Genomic DNA, 20543 nt, shown 5'->3' with positions numbered 1-20543 from the left:
CGTCTCACACTTACATACATTGACTGTGTTTCCCTTGTCATTTAGACATGTGAAGTGTGTGTGTGGTGGTTGTAGAGTGTGAACGTGTGTCTCTGGACTGAGAAGCTGCAAATAAATGGCCCATTTGGGATCAACTAAGTCGCCTGAATCTGAATTATGCTTCACTACACAGACACACACACACACACACACACACACACACACACACACACACAGGATTGGATAATGCAGTGTTTATACACAGCGGAGGAAGAGACTAGTGTATTAGAGCAGGTTTGTTATTGATCCATATTGATCACCTTAGATCATATATAATGGAAAATAAACCTTCAGTCAATGATAAACAGGCTGTTTTTTTTTCTCTAAGCAAAACATGTATTCACATTTCTGAATTGACTTGTTTGTGACTATTTTGGTTCTCGTTGTGTGTAAGAAGTGCAGAGATTAGCAGGGAATTAGTGACACGGCAGATGTGGTTCATAGAGTGTCTATAAACAGAGTGTCCATGTTATTATTATGTTATTGTGATAAAAACTGAAGGAATGATGAGAATAAACTCGTATCTTTGAGCTTATGTTTCCATAAAGGACGTGGCTGTCCTTTGTGTCCTGGCTCCTCTTATGAAATATTCTAAAACCCTGCAGTCTATCAGATAGTGTTTCAGTTGTAGGATAAAAAGTTGGAGGACGATCAAAAAATACCTCATATTTTTAACTTTGTTGTTTTAATGAAAAAAATGATTAAAATGAATCAATGAAAAACCATCAGGGGAACAAAATAGAGCCCACCACAAACCAATAGAGTGGAATCCCCACTGGAGTGTGTTTGAGCTGGAGTTTGATAACGCGCTGGAAATGGCAGGTGTTGTATGAAGAACTAAAACAAGCAAACGTGGTTATAGAGTCATGTGGTTCGGTGTGGTCTTTGCGGGACTGCGGTGCGGTGTGGGACTCGACGTGGAGTGTTTTGATAGTTTCAACTGTTTAAAACACTTACAGTGGTAACAGGATTTGTAGCCTTGTGGGGTTAAGAGCTTGATGAAATCCGCCGCGCCCACTGGGACCACGGAGGTGAGCGCTTACATACAAATTGCCGTTGATAAAGAGAGAGAGGAGGAAGTAAAGGGATAGTTCAGGCACTGAAGACACATGATCAGCACTGACTGCACCGTGGACGCTTAACAAAAGACTCAGGAAACAGGAAACAGAAGTGTGTGTGTCACCTTTAACGCCTCGTGTACACGTGTGTCACGCAGGCAAACACAAAGTCTTCACATCAGAACTCACTGATGGTGACGTGACGTCAGTCTGTGTAAGATGAGTTTAAAGACTTTATCATTACATGATTACACTTCTATTTATTATTCAGTTATTGTCACAGAGTATCAAAGTATCACTGCAGTAAGTATATATTTTTAAACGTATTCCTTTTTTATTTACGACATCGTAGACTGAAGTGTAGATTTTAATCCGGCGTCTGGAGTCCCTGTCGGCCGCCATGTTCTCAGTGAGCGCGAGCCCCTGAACTCTCCCTTCCACCACCGTGTTCCACAGTGATTAGTGCAGCTGACGTCCTCTGGGACCTCGTGGAAAGTGAGACTGACATTATTACATAACTTCCTCTTTGCGTTGCAATTACAGAGCCTTTTCTTTCTCACCGCGATGTGAATGCAATCAGTATGGAGAGAACTGTAGCTTCAGTGACCTTTGACAGAAGCAGCCAGCAACAATCACACCACAAACTGCAGATGTTTCCACAGACGTGTCATAGAGCGGCTACAACAAAACGTCTTCACGCTGTCACACAGAATAATGACTCATAGACTCAAACCACACATTAAGAACGAACGACTGGTTTAAAATAGGAGGATAAAGTCACCACGAGGTCTTGGATACGACCTGATATCACTTTTGTGTGATTGGTGCCAAACGTGTGCGGATAATTGATTTAAAAATCACTCCACCGAGTGGTCTGGAGGGGTTGATCCATACGAAGCAGCATCTGTGTGTAAAAATGACACTCAGGACTCTCCAGTAATGACACACCAGAGCAACCAGTGGAAAATAAGGGAGAACTCTGCAGACTTGCTTTAGATAATCTCCTCACCACAGCTGTTGCTCTTATATGTGACACAGGCTGAATCATTAGAATCAGTCAGTACTTCCTGCATGACTGAGCTCAAATACGTGGTTGTGATTCACTCACGGTGGATCCTCGACAGAGCAGGTACCAGAGAAAGGTAACTGGGTCTCCTGCTGCTGCAGTATGTGCAGTATTACTGTAGTAATGTTGGCTTCTGTCACTAATGTTTCCTCATCGTCATCATCACTTCATTCATTCACACTGAATGTGTTTTGCCTGTTATCAGTCCACCCTTTAGCACCTCCTCCTCCTCCTCAGAGCATGAACACTACTGTATGTAACACACACACACACACACAGAGGCACCAAATCACATGGATTTGTTTAATAATAAAATACTGGGGCGGGTTATGAGTTTGAGACACTGACCATATAATTGCAATTTCCCTGGTTCAGATGTGGTCGTGGACTTTTGCTGCACATCATTGCTCCTTTACGCTCCCCTCATACATCTCTCTATTAGAGCTGTCACATGGAAGGGAAATGCAAAGGTGAGGTTTGAATAAACTTTCACAAAAGTCTTTTTCTTTTCAAAAAAAACAAACAAACTCTACGTTATTATTATTATGACTATTATTTATTATTATTTGGTTATAAGGTCATAAAAGAACCGCAACAAACACACGTGTGAAGCTTAAAGTCAACACAACAAACATCACGTTTAGAGGGTGGAGACTAAAGAAATCAAAATATGGATGCTGTCAATCATGTTTTTAAGTATGATCAAGTATGATTACTCCATTTTCTGTTATGTCCCTGTTTTCTGCCATTTCACATGTCTCCTCCGTCTTTGTCCAGTGTCTCCTGCGTCTCTTCCAATGACATGTTGGACATGCTGCCTTTCTATTGAAACCACAATACAAACTCTCACACACACACACACACACACACACACACACATGCACACACACACACACACACACACACACACACACACACACACACACACACACAACTGCACACCTTGAAATTCAATCTCTCCATTTTCTATCTGAGTTTCCTTCTTCTCTTTCATGCAGGAACACACACACACACACACACACACACACACACGCACACACACACACACACACACACACACGGGTTTGGGCAGCTATCGTTCTCAGGACTCTGCACTGAAGCCTAAACAAATCCCTGATCTTAACCTAAGCACAATTCAAATCTTAGCCCTGAACTTAAACAGATGCTCAGAAACGGGGTTCTTATCTGTTAGGACGTGGTTAGGACCAGGTTTTGGTCTCCATGAGGACCACTGGTCCTGACAAGGTCAGTGTTTATGCCAGAGAAAGTCCTAAAGAAGTGACAAATACAAGTACTCGCACACGCGCACACACACACACGGCTGTGTCAAATCGAATCTCCACCTCAGTGCGTAGTACACCTGCTGTGCCGGCATATAATGCGCCGCATACAGTGAGTGTGCGATGACGGATTACTGAATTAGACCAATAATGACAAGTGACACTTCTGTTACCGCTCTCTGAGCCACTGCAGAGAGCAGGGGAGAGGTGTAAATAAAGAACAGACACGAGGAGGGAGGGAGGGCGAGGAGGAGGGAGGGAGGGAGGGCAATAGAACAGAAACAGAGGAAGACATGGAGGTGGACTGGAAATGTTATTTTTTTTTGCTTTATAAATAAGTTTCTGCTTCACATGGCTGCATCTTCTCTGTCATGGCTGAAGTCCTGCTGCGTGTATCCACACCCCCTCCCCTCCCCTCCTGTCATTGTCTCCCTGCCCTTACAGACGGGGGCGTGGCATCATTTTAAACACTAAGAATGGTTACATGTGACACCTTAAAGACAAAGGGCTCTACAGCGCAGGTGCGTGAGGGCGTGTGAGGGCGTGTGAGGGCGTGTGAGGTTGTATCCTGTGTACGCTCCTGCGCCCACGGACAAGACTCAAGCTCACATGTTTGGACTTGAAGTTGTGCTGCGTGTTCACATGAATACACATGAAATGCAGAGCAGGGTCATTTGTGTGTACACAGACCAGGGCAGTTCCTCTGCAGGAGGTCTGGGCCCCACCAGGACACGGGTCTCTGCAGGCCTGTGCTCGGGATACTAAAACCATGCCAAATGAGGAAGAAGAGGAGGTGCAGTCCTCCTGCCTGGCACCACATGAATAAATCAGCATACCACCCGGTGCTTCTGCACTTCATACATACATGCACTGATGTAGAGGAGAATCTGAAAAACCGGGATCCAAGGAACGCGCGAAACAACAACGGCTTTGGGGCCGAGACTTTACACCTGTACTGTCTGTCGGCGCTGTCCGTCAAACTGTCCTGTTTGCATCATCATCATCATCATCATCACCATCAAATCCTCCAAAGCTGCAGACACATGTAGACACATGTGGATCCATGAACTCTGATCCCTGATCAACGTGACGCGACGCATTTCTGCTTCGCTGTAATTTCATTCCACAAAAGAATCAAGAACGGACGGGAAGAGAAGGAAAATGAGACAGACGTTGGACGGTGAGGGGACGAGGGGACACGTGACGGCATGTACACAAAGCGTATAGCTATAGTCAAGGCAGTTCAGTTCGGTACATGTTCCTCGTGTTTCCATTAGGACTAGGAACCACCACTGTTCCTCCATGTTTTGTCATCCTTTCCTTGGGGAACCAGAGTGCAGTATGGGTAAGGGGGTGGAGCCTGAATGTTGTGCCTCATGCAAACACACTTGGACAAAAACCCTGAACTCTGACTCTGAGTTGTAAAGTGAGGCAGAGACAGCGGGAGGACAATGTGAGGGAGAATAGAGTGAGGGAGTAACAGGGGGAACACAGAGGAAGGAAGACAGAAAGAAATATTGACAAAACCTAGATATACACATAAGTCACCCGCCACGAGCCGTCTGCTGCCTGTACTTTATAGAGCCGCTCTGCAGCGGCGGAACAGCGTGACAGGCCAGTTCCTTCAAAGGAAAATATGGTCCCTCTCTTCCCTCCCGCCTCTCGCGCCGCTATCACTCCTGTTTTCTGTCTATCCCACCTGATATCATTCTGTCACCTCCGTGCCGGGCTCTTTTTTCCATCATCCCCCTATTTCTCTCCTCCCCGTTCTTGGCGTTTTATTGGCGCTCTACATTCTACCTGTCATGTTTCGCCCCCTCGTTTCTATCCATCTTCCTTCACTCTCTTAATCCCCTCTCATTTGCTTTCCTTGGCCCTCCCTTCCTCTTCCTCCCATTCTCCCAGAGCCTTTTTCCCCGTGCTGTCCCATTTCCTCGTACGTCTCACAGTTTCCCTCATTTTTTCCTGATTCATTTCCTCTCTGTGATCCGTTCATTCATCCCTCTCTCCCTCCCTCTCTCCCTGCTACACTCTGCTATATTCCTCCAGCTCTGCTCCCTCCGTCTCACCCTTTTCCACCTGTATTTCCTCCCTGGTTTTCTGCCTCTCCATCACCTCTGTAAACTTCTGCACTGAACATTTCAGCTTCTTCATTTTTCATCTTTCCTGCAGCTTCTACTTTCTTTTGATGGAAATGTTTTTTTTTATGTGGATGAGCGATCACATTTTTTCACTCTCTTGTATACTTTATCGTCCCGACCATCTTCCCTTCTTCCACCCGTCACTGTATATTGGGTGTATTCCTCGGTGGGAGCGTCATGGTGAGGTAAACTCATAAAGTTCCCTCTGACCTTGACAGTTCTTTGTTCCGGGAACATCTTCAGAACAAACTCAAACTTGAAATCCAAGTCCTGTTAAATGGTTTTAGATAGTGGTGTGAAGTCACTGTTTGCTAAAGTTATTGTTTCATTCATTCATTCATTCATTCATTCATTCATCAATGCATACCCTAACATTTCTGCCCTGTGCTGCGTTCTATATTATTTATCCTTATTGTTTCTGTCAGATTTAAGCCACTCACTCTCCCGCACCAAAGTCCATACAGACAATCTTTGGTGCGGGAGAGTGAGCAGTTTACAAACGTCAGTTTCCAGGCAGAAAATGTTAAGTCTAAGTCTGATAAAGTGGCAAAGACGTCTTAAAATCCCAGCTTGTGTGTGCAGCTGCTTATCAGTTTACATGAACAGTTTAGTCCAGCTAAGGCCATAGTCTGACTAAGACAGACAATCAGACAAGTATATACACACAGAGGAGAACATCGATTTGTTGGCCGTGTACATCTGACTCCGCCTCCATAGGTGGCGCTGTATGTCTCTATAACGTCAACAGTACTGCAGTTTAAAACAGTGCGACTACACTATACATGCAGGCGTTATCAGACTATGAATCACATTATCCAGGTGTGTTAGTCTGACTAATGTGTTTACATGAATTATTATCTTAGTCTGATTAAAATCAAAGACATTGTGACCTCGGACATTCCGAGCTCCTCCTACAAATGGAAGGACTTGTCACTATAGTCTTGACCACATGTCTCACTTATGGAACATACTTTGATCTCATTGTGTCTTCTTATAGAAATAAAGCTTAAACAACATAAATGTCTGTCTTTCTTTGATCAGATATTCATTTTTTTGTCCCTCTTTTCTTTCCTTCTCATCTCTCCCTGTGTATTCCCCACCTCTCTCCCCCTCTCTCCCCCTGTCTCCCTCTCTCCTCCGCAGCCTGAGCACAGAGCTCCATGTGTCGGAATCAATTAGGGCTGAGAGCCGTCGCGGCCGCTCTTTCACGGAGGTAAATATTAAACTGCGCCAAGCAGAGAGGAGGAGGAGGAGGAGGAGGAGAGGGGAGAGCGAGAGAGAGAGGGAGAGGGAGACAGGGAGCGAGAGGGAGCCCTCCGTCCCTAATCCACCGCATCGATCAGGCGGGGATGAGGGTAATATATTATTTTGACAAGATACGATCCTCCGACGCGCACCGCTATCCCCGGCGATCGATTTCTTTTTTTTCTACCTCTCCTTTTTTCTTCCCTTTTCTCCCCCTCAGCGAGTAGGACAGAGTTTGTGTGTGTGTGTGTGTGAGAGAGATGTATAGGTGTGTGTGTGTGTGTTGTTGTCTTGCGTCTGTGGCGCGTGCGAGTGTGGATGGGTGACAATAGGAACAGGAGTGGGAAAGAGATGAGGAGAGTGGGTGCTTTCTTACAAACACGTGACTACAGCTGCTCTGACAATTGCTTATTTTATTTGTATGCACACACACACACACACACACACACGCACATGTGTGTGTGTGTGTGTGGACACTGTCAGAAGTGCAGTTTAGTCAAATGGGCAGAACTGACCCTATATGGTAAAGTGTCCTTCCCTCCACTCTCACCCCCCCCTCTCTATATCGCTTTGTAAACTGTGTCTAAATGCTAAATTCCCAGATCAATTTTTTTTATTCAACCTCTTCAAACCCCATCAGTCCCCCCCACCCCCGCCTCTGTCAAACAGCTTCACGTCTTGCTGTCTGTCCTTCCTGGAGTGATGGAGTGTGTCCTACATTTGTCTTCAACCTGCTTCCTGCAGACCTGCCATCAGATGACGTGCTAAAGTCCAAGTACATGTCCCAGTTTCTGTGTCGTTCCCAAGAAATAATCTGACCCTGAATTGTTTTTGAGAAACAGATCTTTCAAATTACACAGTGGAAATCAATGCATTGTTTGTTGCAGTTGTGTCTATGTATCACGTGCTATTCTGACGTATCGCTCCACTCAAATCCCGACAAAAGCAAATTGGTCATCGACCAATGTACAGCCATACATTTAATAAGCCATTATTTAAAACACATGTACACATCTTGACTATAAGATTTGGAAAATTTAGCAAAAATCTCCCACGACCCATATGTGGGTCCCGACCCCATCTTTGGGAACCATTGAAGATACTGTAGGACGTGATGTGAAAACAAGTGAACCATGATTTTCACTGGGGAACTTTAAGTCTCATCTTTAACTGATGTAGATTAGCTTTTTGTTTTTTAAGTGATATGACATTAACAGACTAGTGATTGTAACAAGATGTCTTTTTTTTTCCATAATTTAACATTCTTTTCTATTATTTTCATGGTTAATTGATTTGTAATTTGGTCTTTAAACTGTCAGGAAAATGCTGAACAATGTCAATCAATCAATCAATGTCCTTTAATTGGTCAAAGTCTCCCACAACGCCACAGACTTAGTCGTGAGGCTGTAAAATAGGAGGTGCAGTTATTGAAGTGATGTTATTGGATCACTTTAACTACATTATGGTGACATTCATTGTTTTTGATCCATAAAATGTCACAAAACGTTGATAAAAGTCCAAATTCAAACGTCTTATTTTGTCCACAAACCAAAAATAATTTGTAGAGGAGCAAAGAAACCAGAACATATTCACATTTGAGGAGATGAAAGCTGTTTTTAAATATATATTTGTACATATATATGTGTATATATACACATATATAAATATATATGTACATATACACATATATATTTATATATGTGTATATGTACATATACATATATGTGTATATATACACATATATAAATATATATGTACATATACACATATATATTTATATATGTGTATATGTACATATACATATATGTGTATATACACATATGTGTATATATACACATATATACACATATGTGTGTATATATATACATATATAAGTATATATGTACATATACACATATATACACATATGTGTATATATACATATATAAATATATATGTACATATACAAATATATTTATATACACACATATATACATATATATTTATATATGTACATATACACATATGTGTGTATATATATACACATATAAATATATATGTGTATATATACACATATATATACATATATACCTATATATATACACATATATGTGTATATATACGTATATAAATATATACGTATATATGTGTATAAACAAACCTATTCATTCATTATTAAACAAATGAACTCATTAATCAGAGTCATTTTGATATCAGCAGCTTCATATATTCATATTTATAAAATGAATGAACACAACAGAGACGAGCAGCTGAGGAGTTTAAATGTTAAACTTGTTGGTTTAACTTGTTTAACTTGTTTAACTTGTTTAACTTGTTTAACTTGACTTGTAAGCAGATATACAGACATGTAAGTGTTCAGCTTGTCTTAATGAATGCCTTCTGTAGTGTGTTGGCATGGAAACTGCAGTAGATAAAAAGCCTGCTACATGTCAGACAGTGCTGCGTGGGAATGTGATGTTCGTACATTAACGTGACATTAGGACAAAAATCCACTCATACGAAAAACAGACTTTACGATACGCGTTTCTGCAAATGGGAATTTAACTAGTGCACAAAGTACTGCAAATATGGTTGAGACCCAGCCAACAACAGCCAAACAGGAAACTGACATCACAGAAACTCCTCCTCCTCCTCATGTTCTCAGCGTTCAGACACAGACGACATTGTTGGGGAGAAGTCGTGTTTTCCTTGTTCACGCTGTCGTCCGACTGTGGTGAAGGGAGAACTAGCTCCTCACATGTGGTTGTCATGGAAACACGTCAAAATGTGGATCATGGGTGGTGATGAATGAACAGACTGACGGCGGCTGTCGCCACCTTGAGGAGCGGAGGTGAACGACGCAGTGTCACTGTGCATAGAAACATGTCGTTGTGGAGTTTCCACGGAGCATCGTTTTTCTTATTATGTATAAATACAGGACATATGTCTCAGTGAAGAGGACAGAAGCATGTCCACAGCAGAATGATGCATGTATGTGTGTGTGTATGTCTGTATGTCATCATGGATCTATGTGTTTTAAATGGACAACAAGACAACCCTCGTGTCTCACACACACACACACACACACAGGTGACCAACACCGGCTTCCTCTCCGAGTCCAACGCTCGTCCCTGCTCCCGCTCACTCCTCTTCCTCCTCCTCTTCCTCCTCGTCTCACCACTTTTTCCCCTCTCTCGCTTTTATTGTGCCATTTTCTGCCACTTTGGTCAGAGAAAGGGAGGCCATAATGCAATCTCTCCCCCTCTCCGTCCCCTGCTGTGAGGGAGAGTAGCTGGGCCTGGGTGCTGGGCTGGAGAGAGAGGGTGGGTGGGTGGGGGAGACGGGGTCAAGGTGAGCTCTAATACACTATTGATCTGCCCCAATTGAAAACCTGATGGAAATTTTACCCCCCTCTCCCCTCCCTTCCTCCCCGTACTTCTCTTACACCCCTCTGTTTTTCTCCCCCCTCGTCTCATTGACCCCTCTCTCCCTTCCTTCTCTCTCCCTCATGTCTTTTTTTCTTTTCCTGTGTGTATCCTCCCTGGTGTCGAGAGTCTTCCTCGTTTTCAGTGTCACTCCCATCTGTTTTCTCTCCCGGTTGAACGTCTCTTTCACTCTCCCTCCCTCCCTCCCTCCTTACCGTCGACCTCACATGCTTATTCTCGGCAGGACTCCGCCTCCACCTTATATTTAATGTGCTTTTAATCACTTCCTCTCTTCCATGTTCCTCCACTATTTTTGTTTTTGCGATCTCCCCCCTTTCAGGCCTCTTGTTTCCCTTTAAGTCGCATGCTCCCCCCACTGTTTGTGTGTGTGTGTGTGTGTGTCTCACTCTTTTCCCTCATCCCCCTCTCTGAGTGTGCATCAGATGGTCCATTTCTCTCTAACCCAGTGCATATTGATCCCTATGGCAGTAGCATGCAGGGTGAGGGCTTGGAGGACCACAGCCACAGTGTATTAAACGCCACAAACGCTTTGGACGCGGGACCTGAGACACGCCTCCGCCCGGCAGGACCTTGTCAATAGCTGCTCCCTCCTGTCAACAGCAGCCAAATGGCTTCTCAATCTGCGACTTGTGATTGGGCCACAGATTGGTCCAAACTGCAGTGGACGTGCGGCAGGAAAACAGAGCAGAGTCTCGAAAATGGAGTGAAATAAAAAAGACACTTTTAGCTGCTTCTCTTTAGAAATGACGCGCATCAGTGAAATCATGTAAAACCGTTTCCATTCAGCGGCTCCAAAATGTTGCACAACAAAATCCATGAGCGCAGTGTTCAATTTGCTGCATTCTCGGGCTTAACAGGTTTGATAATAACACACTCTTTGTCCTGTAGTTATGTGAAGCGGCAATTACAGACGCAGTGGAGTGTGCTCTACAGTGCTCAGGCACGTCAAACAAAAGAGGCACAAACACCGGCACCCGTGAACAATGGTGACGGCGGCAGCAACACAAGTCCACCTTTTCTTTCTCTGTCTTTCTTTTCATTACTTTTCCCACTTAACAAGACACGAGCACCAGCTCTGCTTCTGCCTCACTCTATGCAGAGTGGGCTGCTATCACGGCTTGAGTGGGAGATAAATGGAGTGCGTTTGATTTATGTACCGCTGTGTACGTGTCAGGCGGCCGGGGCTATCAGGACCACCATCTCCCAATAGACACAGGAATCGTACAGCAGTGGAGGGACCCCACTGTCCACCCCAGGACCTGTGATACATATCTGAAACAACCACTGACCACGGACCAGGGAGGACGAGGACGAGGACGAGGACGGTGGTTTTTCTTTTACATCTTTATTCAAAGGATATCCGTCCACTTTGTCCCTTACTATTTCCGTCTTTTCTTGTCCTTCACTGTCTCACGTTAGGTCCACATGTGATCAGAATCATGAAAATCACATTTATTTATTTTTCTAGAATCCTGGGAAAATGGTCAGATATTGTGAGTTTAGGTTTAAGCTCAAATTCTGACTTTGTTTGTTATGAGACAGTATTGACATGTGACCCCTGATCCTCTTCTGTTGTCACAATAATGTCAAGGCACGTTTGTTCAGTTATGTAAATATCAATTCAAACATGCTATTAGATTATAGATTATAGATTATATATTATATATTATATATTATATATTATATATTATATATATCATATAGTGTCATTACACACAGACTGTTTGTCCTGCTTCAGTTCTGGGATTTTCAGAGACAAAATAATTGTTCGGCTAATCTATTAGGATTTATGGTAGTTTGTTTTCACATGAAGTTAGTTAGTTAGTTAGTTAGTGTCAACAGTGTGGAACAAGAAAAGAATAACTAAATAATAAATTAGTTAAGTTCCTTCAAACTCAAATATAAATAACAAGTTTTAAGTTTATTTCCATATGTTTTTTCAGTGTAGTAGAAAAGTACAGCCGTACACTGAAAAAAGAAAATGGTTGTCTTGGTAAATTTAGTCTAAATGAACTATTTTGTTTGAGTGTATGATTCTGATCTCATCTCTAAAATGTTGATTCTTCTGTTAAATCACCGCCTGACCCTCACACAGACACAGTATTGTGTTCCCTTTTACACTGTAAAAAAGAATCGGTTGGCAAACGTAAAGAACATGTTTACCACCAATATTATTATTATTATTATAATAAAGGAAGACGATGAAGAGACTGAGCTGAAGTCATGACGATGTTTGTCGTGTGTGTGGTGCTGTATCCGCTCAGTGCTTGAAGACATTTAGAATGTCTGGTATCAGGCATCAGAGGAACCCTCTGACCATTAGTACACATATTTTGGGATATATGAGAGCTTGTGTATCAACTCACATTTGACTGGTCTTTGTTTGGGACTGTGTTTGCCTTCATATCAACTGTATTTTCTCCCACTTTTTTAAAACAAGAATCACTTTCATATCCCACGACTTGAGAGAAGAGAGAAGGTTTTTGGTGTCTGAGCTCATAAAGTCTCATCCTTATAATATAATAAAAGCTGAATACACCACATTGTTTCTAGTTTGTCCAATCAGTCTCTTTTATTTCCCCAATTCTCTCACTCTTCCATCCTCCCCATCTATTTCTCTCTCTGTAGGAAGGAATCAGTCTCACCTTAATTGCTCTTAAATCGGATTAATGACTGACTGGGGACAAGTTGACTTAATCTCTCTTCTAGTAAATCTCTTCCTCTGCCCTCTTCTCGTACATCACTCTTCTACAGTTTGCCCTCCCTTTATCTCCCGTCCTCGCCACCTCTCTCCATCTTCCGTCTTCCCCTCTCCGTCACGCTCTCTCCACCTCCGTCCGACTCCAGCTCTCCGGCCACCACCTTTTCTGCCTGTGAGTCAATTGTTCTCTCGTGTTTTTGGACGCACATGTCACGCTGAGTCATAATTTCTCTCCTCTTCTTTTTCACGTCATTACGGTTTTACTTCATCACCCTGAAACTCCTTTGACTGTGCTGTCACTTTCTCTCTCTCCATGATGTGTGTGTGTGTGATTCTCTCCTTCCAGTCGCAGGTTGCTGCATGTGTATGTCGATGTGCTCCTGTCATTGCCTCCTAAGTGCTTTGGCAATACTACAGCTCTGCTGTCATGCCACTGCAACTAATCTCAATCGAATTACATTGGACTTGTATCGAGATGGAGATGGAGGACACTTGAGCTCCTCTCTCGCACGAACACACTGAGAAATCAAGCTTCAGTGACAATCTTGATCTTTAACCTGAATAGAATTAATGCTCAGGGATGAAGAAAAAAGAGTGCACCACGTTTCAGTAAAAGCAGTGACATGATGTCACACTGAGGTGATTCTGAGGGAAAAGAAATTGTGCCACCTTCCAAAAAAAAAAACCCCTGCAGTTCAAAAAAAAAAAGAAAAGAAAAAAAAAGGCCAGCCTTGTGGACAAAAGCTCATTTTCCTCTTGGTTGCACACTGCTGCAGGCGAGCTAACATGCCACAGGAGAATTCAACCACTCATACACCTTTGTTTTCCTCGGGTTTTTCTCAACTTTACACACATCAGCAGCAGCAGCAGCAGCAGCAGCAGCAGCAGCAGCAGCAGCTGAGCCATAAGTGAGCGTGAACTGTGGATTCCGTGCACTGGCCTGAGGGCAGAGTCAGTGATCTAAGAGCCACACAAAAGTCACCCATGCTTTGGACTGGGACTGTGGAAGAAAAGCCACTTCCATGTGTCCTTCTTTCCTCACTCCTCCCTGACTGTCCTGGACTCCACGTGCCCATCTGCTTCACAGCACTGCTGTGCTTGTCCTCTCTTTCTCCCCCCCTCACACACACACAGACACACACAGACACACACAGACACACACTCAGAGTGCAGTCAGGATTAAGCATTTATCTCGGTGGTCCTCCTTTCGGCCCTAAACGCCCGTGAGGATGATAAGAGTCGCTGGGATTTGTCAAATTGTGTGCCATTGATTAACTGACCTTTCACGCCTGCAAGTCTCTCAGCCACTCCACTAAGTGCCGACAGGCGAGATGGAGAGATAGATGGATACATCTGGCTGTTATTGTTGTGTACAAGTTTGTAGTTACCAGGTGTGGCGGCGGGAGACGACATGGGGCGCGAGGGCCACAGGAGAGAAGGACAGAGGAAAGGAAGGGAGGGAGTGTGGAGATGGTGTAGGGGAGATACAGGGGAGTCCTTCAGTTGCCCTATAGGGCTCAGAGTGTAACAGGCAGAAAAGGCTCTGGCAGCAAAGAGTAATGAGTCTTGAATAATGAATAATGAAAGACAAATTTGAAGGTGTGCCACGGGGCTAATATCAGACAGACAGGAAGAATTAGGAGAGGGAACAGAGGAACCATGCAGAGGAAGACTTCACACACTGGCCGCATGGCAGCAGGGGGTGAGGTGGTGGTGGATCTGGCATGTTGATCGTTATGGCCGAGGGCGGTCGCGATGGCGGATTGGACACTTTTGATTACCCACAGACAGGTCGGTGCGGCTTCACCGCCGACACACGCTCAAAAACAAGAAAAACAACCATCAGCTCTGCTTCTCCCCCACCAATAAAACAAGAAAGAAACACTGCATAACACAAAGCTGAAAAACTAGAAAGATTGTGTTGTTGTTGTTGTTGCCCTGTGAAGATTTCACACCACGCTGTAATATTATTATCTTTCAAATTGTAATGTTCTCAAACTAACTTTTTCTTTCTCCATGGATGGAACAGAGCAGACAGCTGTGCTCTGAATGATCATGATAACAGACACACACACACACACACACACACAGATGTAACTGTACTTATATACATACATATATATATATATATATATATATATATATATATATATATATACTGTATGTACATGTGAGGATGAATGTGCGTGGGAAGTTTCACCCACCTGGACCTCCAGCGTCGCCCCGCCTCAGAGATGCACCTGAGGCCGAAGCCTGATCACCGTCTCACGGCCTGGACTCGGGAGTTTTTCCGCTTGGTTCGCCTGCGCTGGTTCCGACCCGGATGTAAGTGAGGGAGGGAGGGTGTAAGGAAGGAAGGAAGGAAGGAAGGAAGGAAGGAAGGGAGGGAGGGGGAGGTGGAAGTGCCTGTGTCGCACTTGCACAAAGGCGTCACTGAAAATAAAAAAGATGACAAGATAATAAATGTAACATGCTGTCGGATGAGCAGTTAATATGTTTCCTCTTTAAAATGTGAAATAATAACATTTTTTAATGACAGTATTTCCCGCGGGTCCACTGCTGCCTCACACACACACACACACAGTCGTCACATTTATCAGTTTTTTATTAATATTATTATTATCATTATTATTTTTACTACTACGATTATAATTATCATTATTATTTTTACTATTATTATTATTATTATTGTTACAACATTCTCGTGTGACACAAATCATCATAACTCACTTATTTATCAATCACCACCTGACCCTAGTTTCTATCGTGGAGTTGATGCCTCAACATGTTTGCAATAAAATCCTCAGAGTGACTTAAATATAAAGTATCATCATTTATCATCACTTAAATATAATATCATCATCAGCTCTTTGTAAATATAGAAGTCACATCCCGGTGAGAGCAGTTTTGACGCACGGCCTGCAGAGTTCGAGCGCGGAGGGTTCAGGACTGAGGGCCCGCTCTGGTGCAGCTCGGTGAGATAAACGCTCTCCTGCCTCGTTATCGATGTGAAAAAGCGGGATATTGAGCGCACTAACTAGCCGCACTTTGATCATGTGAACATGCTTCTACAGACGACAACACGTGAAGGATGAGAGCATTTTTCTTTTATTTAAAATGAAAATGAAAACCCGCCCTCTCGCACCTGTCAGAAGTTTCATATTTCCGAGTGAGAGTGGACTCTGAGCTGATGAATCACACACAGTTACGAAGTCTATTTTCACAGCAAGAGAAAAAGGAAAAAAAAGATCAACTAAATCAAAGAGGAAAAACGAGAAATATAATAATTATTATTTCCATATTTTTTTTTCATTTCGATAGACACAAAAATTACAAGTCACAATCTGAGCAAAGAAAACTCGAATAGATCGGAAACATGAGCAGATAATAAAATAAATGTATAGAGAAAAATATCCTGGAAAATAAACACGCTTTTAAAGCAGCAGCATCTTTTTAAATGACAGCGCGTCATGTGAATGAATCTCAGTTGGGGGCATTTTCTTATGCATTTATCAACATTATTATTATTATTATTATTATTATTATTAGTATTATTATTATTATTGTTATTATTATTATTATTATTATTGTTATTATCGTTATTGATATACATTGAAACGAGGCCTAAATGTTTAAATTCGTATAAGACAAATGCAAAATTCTTATATAAAATCAAATAAAACAAATATAACAGACACTTGTTTCAAATCACGGTGCTTTAGAAAATATATAATGTAATCGTTCACATTATTACAATAATAATAACAACTACAACAATTATAATAATAATAACAATTATAATGATATATCAATGTGTTGAAATGTAAATGTGTAAATGTGTTCCATACTGTTTTATTATGTACTTTGTAATTAAAGGGATAAATAAGGATGATAAAAATAATAATAATAACAACAATAATAATAATAATAATAATAATAATAATAATAATTCGTAGTAGTATTACAGTGAAGATTGAAGGTAAATGTATATATTTATAATTGTGTGAACTCCATGTGAACAAACGGCAGCAGCGTTAAAGTGTTGATATCGGAACAAATGTAATTGGACGGGTTAACGAGTTCGGAGCCAGCCACGCCGAGCAGAGGTGAGGGATGAGGGGAGGGAGGGGTGAGGAGGGTGAGGGTGGGTGAGTGACGTGGGGGTGGGGAGAAAATTTCCCCGAATGCCATTTAATGTCGGAAATATTTCCACCCAAGTATTGACAGCAGCGGAGAGACGGATGAGGCGGCGGCCGAGGAGCGGCACACGAGCGCCGAGATAATCCAATTAAAAACGGCCTGTGTGAACTCACACTCACGGTACTGAGCTGAGCTGAGCTGAGCTGAGCTGAAGACGTTCAACACGTTGGCCTGAAAACTCTCCCAAAAACACGCTCGTGCTCCCGATACCAGATTATAAGGAAAAATGTCAAGTTAAACCTAAATTCAGTATTATTTTATTCATCCATACACCTGTCCACGTGCCAAACACACTGCTATTATGACGATGATGATGACGAAGCTTCATTTAGTCTTAGTCATTTAATTTTCAGATGAGAATTAAGTGTAAATTCAGTTAAAGGCGCACGTGCACAACAGCCTTTTAAACTTTATTGGGGAGGGCTGGTGTTGAGGTAAGTTTGATGTGAATAATTGACTGCTGGAAACACACATGCACACGCACGCACGCACGCGCGCACACACACACACACACACACACGGGTTGGGGTTAGGGTGAATCCATTGATCGATCTCTTAATCTGCAATAGTTACATGCATGTATTGATTCTCTCTCTCTCTCCCTCACACACACACACCCGCGCGCGCGCACACACGTACACACACATACATACACACTGTTTATCTGGAAATATAGCGGCACAAATAATTGATGGAGTTCACCCGCACGGCAGACAAGACACATAAATATGCATCAAAGTTGTTGAGGGGGTAAACACCTAAAAAGAAAATAAATAAATAACCAAAGAAAATATCTGAGGCAGCAGTGGAGATCAGAGAATCAATGCACAGATTATTCCAAATATTTTTCTCTCCCAAGTTTGACTCCGCACTGTATCGATGCGCCCGTGCACTTCTGAGACTAACTCTCGTGTCAGAGTAAACACACACACACACACACACACACACACACACACTGAGCAAACTTGAGCCTTTGCTTATTGACGGATGGTCACACCAGAGCAGATTCTTCACTGACGAACCCAAATGTTTGTGCAGGATTCTTTTTGTGAGTTTTTTAAAACTATAAAAACGCAAGTATTTAATTAAATTATCAATATATCACCACGTGCATTTATATCCAAAAAGAAGCCCACAGTGCACGAGCACCAGGACACAAAAACAGAACACGCACGTGCAGCGCAAACTCCCCAAACCACCAATCACAATTAGACAGGGTCACGCGCACACAGAGAATTGGACTGGAGAGACAGACAGTGAGAGAGTGCACCGGCTGGAGTCTCGTGCAGCCCGCCGCGCGTGTGAGCGGCGCTTTAATTGACTGATTGATACGGCGCTGTGTGGAGGTGAGAGCTGGACGCCTTAACAAATAGAGACACTTAAAGGCTAATCCGGGCCAACGTTCAGCAGCTGAGCGCATCACTGTGCTTCCGAGACTTCCACACCTGCACACGTGCGAACCAACACCGCCATAATAAATAAAAAAAACAAAAAACAGAGTCTATCCACTCACGAAAATATAGAGCAGAAAAAAAGGAAATATCCAAGTTTCCAAATAATCGGAAATAAAGAGCGCGCGTAAATTACGCACGGTCCAACTTTTTGGGTGCAGGGTTTCACCCGGATCCCCAAACTGATCCACAAAAAAGGCGAAATAACTGTTGTAATATTTTCAAAACATTTAAGAAGAAGAAGAACGATCACAACACTCACTATAAAGGAGCAATCACACAACTTTTGTCTAGTTTATTTCTCCACCTGAATGTAAATATGATTATGAATAGAATAAAGACGGTGTTATAATAAAATGTGCACAACATACCTGCAGCTTTTCTTTGCAGGAAAGCGCCGCGTTCAAAGCGCTCTCAGCAGCTCGAGTGCGACCAAGTCAATCCACACACACACTGACTGTGACGGTGCAGCGAGCGAGAGACCGGAGAGACAGCATCACTATCACCGACCTGAACCCGGAGAGGAGAGCAGAGGGAGGAGGAGGAGGAGGAGGAGGAGGAGGGGGCATCACTCTCTCTCTCTCTCTCTCCCTCTCCGCCTCTCTCTCCTTGACTGTGTGTGTGTGTAAGTAGTTAATTAGTAAATCCCCACTCGCTGTGCCTCAGGTCGGTTTGTTTTCCCCGGTCGACAAGCCGAGAGGAAAGAGAATTTGAAGTAGGATTCGACCCGTTTCCGCTCCTGTGTCTTATATAGGAGGTGTGTGTGTGTGTGTGTGTGTGTGTAATAGTGTATCTCTGAGTGTGTGTTTCCTCTGCCTGTCTCACCTCCAGTGCTGCTGGTCACTGAGGAGTCACTGTGTTCACCAACACACACTGACCCCCCCAAATCTGCCATTCAGAAGAGTTTCTGCTCCTTCAAGGCGGGGTCAGCAGTCCATCACAGGGTCAACAACCAGAGTGACCAAGAACCCCCCCAAACACACACACACCCGCGCTCATACTGGGTCACAAACCCTGATCCTTTTGCTGTAAGGCAATAGTGTAAGCCGCTAAGCCGCTATGTGCCGCAGCAACACTCACCTAAATCTTTCCATCAAATCTGTTGTTTTTCAAAAAAAAAAATCCTGACTGTGTTTCAAGAAAAGTGTTTGTGGATTTTCATGATGCTTTTACAAGTTTGCTTTCAAGACTCATCACATACTTCATAGCCTTGTATCTGTAGAGGCAGATGTTTTCATTACCATGAGTCAATAGATTAGATTAGATTAGAATAGAATAGAATAGAACTTTTGGTTTGAAGTCGATCTAAAGTCAGAACAAATGCACCATCCCAGTTTTACACACTTGGCACTGACACTACAGGATTACACTGGGGTCAGTTTAGAGTCCAGTCCAGTCATAATGAGTCACTTGGATTTGGTACCTTGCTCAGGGGTCTCCCGGCAACCCTCGGGTTACAAGTTCCATTTCTGCTTGGTTATGGGATGCCAACTTTGAAAACTGCAGATAATTAACTCGTTTCAAGCATTTACATGAACTTCCAAATGCTGCTGATATAAGAAAAGATATGAGGTTAATATTTACAGTTTAAACAAGGATTGCACTTGTGTAACATTACAATGGTTATATTACACACATTTCTTATTGGCTCATCTATATTATTCTATATTATATTATTGAATGCTTTTTTAAGTTATGTATAACGTGGATGTGACACAAAGTGAAACAAAGGTTTGATAGAAGTCTAAAGATGGAGGATAGAGGAGTCACTGCAAACATGGAGTAAACTGTGTAGTAAAGGAAGTCTGAACATCACATACACATCAGCACAGGCACCTGTCAGTCTGACTGTAGCCGATCACACACAAGAACATTCCCTTCTTTACTTCTTCTTCTTCTTCTTCTTCTTCTCTCCCTGCAGCGAAAACCGCATTACG

The 20543-nt window shown here is 42.9% G+C and overlaps 1 protein-coding gene across 4 annotated transcripts in view; it reads right to left on the bottom strand.

The window, feature by feature from the left end:
- erfl1 (Ets2 repressor factor like 1) overlaps nucleotides 1–20543 on the bottom strand; it is a 66150-nt gene that overhangs the window by 31056 nt on the left and 14551 nt on the right. For 2 of the 4 annotated variants that reach the window (XM_044033441.1, XM_044033445.1), the window contains exons 1-2: nucleotides 18978–19092; nucleotides 15160–15388 (exon numbers count right to left, since the gene is read on the bottom strand). The gene's annotated coding sequence lies outside the window, so the exon portion shown is untranslated. Of the gene's footprint in view, nucleotides 1–15159; nucleotides 15389–18977; nucleotides 19093–20029; nucleotides 20086–20543 lie in introns of those variants that run through there. The other 2 variants (XM_044033444.1, XM_044033443.1) reach the window with 2 other exon arrangements.

The sequence above is a fragment of the Solea senegalensis genome, linkage group LG9 (assembly GCF_019176455.1).
Source record: "Solea senegalensis isolate Sse05_10M linkage group LG9, IFAPA_SoseM_1, whole genome shotgun sequence".
NCBI lineage: Eukaryota > Metazoa > Chordata > Actinopteri > Pleuronectiformes > Soleidae > Solea > Solea senegalensis.
Note: the sequence above shows the minus strand (reverse complement) of the source record. Positions and strands in the feature narration are given on the sequence as shown.